Source organism: Hippopotamus amphibius, chromosome 4 (genome assembly GCF_030028045.1).
Source record: "Hippopotamus amphibius kiboko isolate mHipAmp2 chromosome 4, mHipAmp2.hap2, whole genome shotgun sequence".
NCBI classification, from domain to species: Eukaryota; Metazoa; Chordata; class Mammalia; order Artiodactyla; family Hippopotamidae; genus Hippopotamus; species Hippopotamus amphibius.
The window spans coordinates 119417087-119419885 of record NC_080189.1 but is presented as its reverse complement, the minus strand read 5'-3'; the positions used below and the strand labels follow the sequence as shown (position 1 = coordinate 119419885).

At 41.3% G+C, this 2799-nt stretch overlaps 1 long non-coding RNA gene across 1 annotated transcript; it reads left to right on the top strand.

Annotated features, from left to right (window-relative positions):
- The first annotated feature begins 287 nt into the window (after positions 1 to 287).
- LOC130850900 (uncharacterized) lies at positions 288 to 1604 on the top strand. The gene is made up of 3 exons (XR_009053049.1): positions 288 to 696; positions 1155 to 1215; positions 1470 to 1604. It is a non-coding gene; the product is annotated as an uncharacterized LOC130850900 (long non-coding RNA).
- Positions 1605 to 2799: the final 1195 nt, after the last annotated feature.

Sequence of the window (2799 nt, the reverse complement as noted above, 5' to 3'; positions counted from 1 at the left end):
CCAATGCTTCCTGGAAGTAAAATTACTGAACTATGTGGAACCCTAAGAGGTGGTCTGTATTGAAGGACTTCCCCTTCAATGCTTCCCCAAAGCATGGCCCTCCCTGAGGTTCTCTTCTCTGAATAGAAGACTTTGGGATCCTAGAGGTGGCTATGGAAGAAGAGATTAGGAAAGAGACAAGAAGCTTCATTCATTGGGGCTGATTAATTATTTAAACAAAAACTTGCAAAAGAAAAGAAACAGAAAGGTCGAAGAAATGAGGAAATGCCAATACCTGCTCCCTTTCAGCCTCGAATAGAGATTTCTTAGAACGAAACGGTTTGCCATGCTGCATTCCCATCACTGTCCACAGAGATTATGAAACACAACATTTGCAGTGTCTGATTATACAAGAATCAGCTGGCTTCCTGAGGAAGAAAACACAGTATTTCACACAGTCTGTACGTCACTAATGGGATCAGAAGCCAATAGAATAATACACAGGCTAATTTTTAATGTTTTGTCCAAAAGCTATGCCATGGAGAGATGGCCGGATTTGGGGTTCGGACACTGAATTTGTTACCGTCTGCATGACCTTGGGCAAGTTGCTTCATCTCATAATCTAGGCAGCATCAATGTCCTTCCTGTCATGAGTGATGGGTCCTGAGCTGACAGAAGCAAAAACAAGAACACAAGTCTGACACCAGAAAGCAGAGAGTAAGTGTGTGAAAGTGTGTGGGTCTTATCTGTGCTATGAGAGGTATTAGTCTGAGCTCTTCGGGATGCAAAGATAGAATTAACTAGCATGTGCTTGGCACCCAGAAACTAAACATAGAAATGTGTCAACCCATCACCAAGAGTGGGAGATAACACAGAGGAACCCGAGAAAGATCCCAGGAATCCAGTCTACTCATGGTAGGAGCTGTAGTCTGTGGCTCCAGAGACATTCCACCTGTTGGTCTTTGTTCCCCTCTGGCATCTTTTACTGCAGCCCAAGCTCATGCAAGGCTCTTACCCCATCACCCCCAGCACTGCCCATGTCCCAGGGTGTATCAAGAATCCAACGTGATGGACCCCAAGCTCTTCAGAGATGTTAGTCAGGGTTGTCATTAGAGAAGACACTGTAAGTTGTGTTATTTTTAAACACTTTTTCCTAAAGTCATCTTTCCTTTCAGGAGGACTTTCTTAATTCAGCTTGAGGCAGCATGGCATCATGAAAATATCATGGATTTTTGTGTAAGAAAAGCCTGCAATTAGAATCACTGTTCTGTTATGTATGATTAGCCTGATGTGAGGTATTTATTTAACTTCTTGAAGCCCCCATTTCCTCCTTTGAGTAAAACTAATACAACTATCTCTAAGTACCATTACAAAGTAGTAATAAAAGTAGTAAAAACAATTGTCACCTAAACATAAATGTCACTGTACCTTTATGCTGACTTAGTCTCGGCAAACACTTTGACCTGTGCTGTTTCATCCGATCTTCATAGGACCTTGGCAAGGCAGCGAGGCTCCTACCACTCTGGACAGTCTGCTGAGTGATTTGTATCACCTGAAAGCCAGCCTAATGGAGCTTGGTGGGAAAGAAGCAAGAGGGTGTTCTGTTTCTGCATTCACGGAGTCAGCAACTGGTAGGTGTCTGAGAGCCTTCGGGATGGTTTCATCCTGGGGTTTTCAAGTTCATCTTCAAAGGGACTGGGGAATGGAACAAGGACAAGAAGATGGGGGTCCAAACCCCTGCCCAACTTCAATCACGGCAGTTATGTCTTTTCAATGTGTTATTGGTTGTGTTTCCATGTAAGATTTCAACTGAAGAAAATTTTAATCAAACACTTTGATCTTACAAATGGCCAAACTAAGGCTCATTGTAGTTGTGACTTATCCCAAGATAGTATCACCATAAACTTCTGTGCATTAGAAAAAAGAGAGGGAAGTTCAAAATTTGAAAGACCAAATTTGCCCATTGACTCACACATTTGATAGTTATTTTCTTTGCCAAACCTCTCCTAAGTTTTAATCCTTAACTCACCTGAACATGATATTTTAAACTATTGAAATGGCTTCTTCATTAAACAATATTTTTGATGGTTTACTATATACTAGGTATAAAGATACCATAAAAATAAATGTCTATACATTCAACACAGATATAATTCACATTGAGTAGATGACTTAAACATGTAGAAGGCAGGAGATAGTACCAAATAAGCATGACCATCCTGAAACAAGAAATTACTCAAACATTGAGGTGATTTAGGGAAGTTTTTTTTTTTTTTAATGGAAGCTGGAGTTTTTGCTTGTCCCTAAAGAATGGATAATATTGAAATAAGGGAGAGAAGACAAGACATTCCAAATGTGAAATATCTTCAGTAAAGTTGTAGATCTAGGAAATCTCATGGCTCCTGCAGTGAAGATGGTAATAAAATTTGCCAAGAGTTGAAGGTTTATGAAAGGAAGTTGATAGAACAGGCTTGAATGACTAAGCCTTGAGTCGTGGGTCAGTGGGTGACAGCTGAGGCTACTCCTCATCTAACAGAAGAGAGCTGGGTGTCCAGGGGCAACTTCATGGACACAGGGCAATCTTCCCTGTCCTCTCATGCCATCTCTGCCAGCCACCTCATCCCCCACTGCATCAAACTCAAGGACAGCAAGATTTAAGTCATTTGTAACACCTCAACTTTACCACCACCATTTACCCAATCCCCCCGAAACTGGGAAATAGGGAATACAGGAAGTGGGAAATGAGAGAAAGATTTTGAGCAGGGGCATGATGTCTTTGAAGGACAGATTTGGTAGTAGGTGGATTTGAACTGGAAAAAC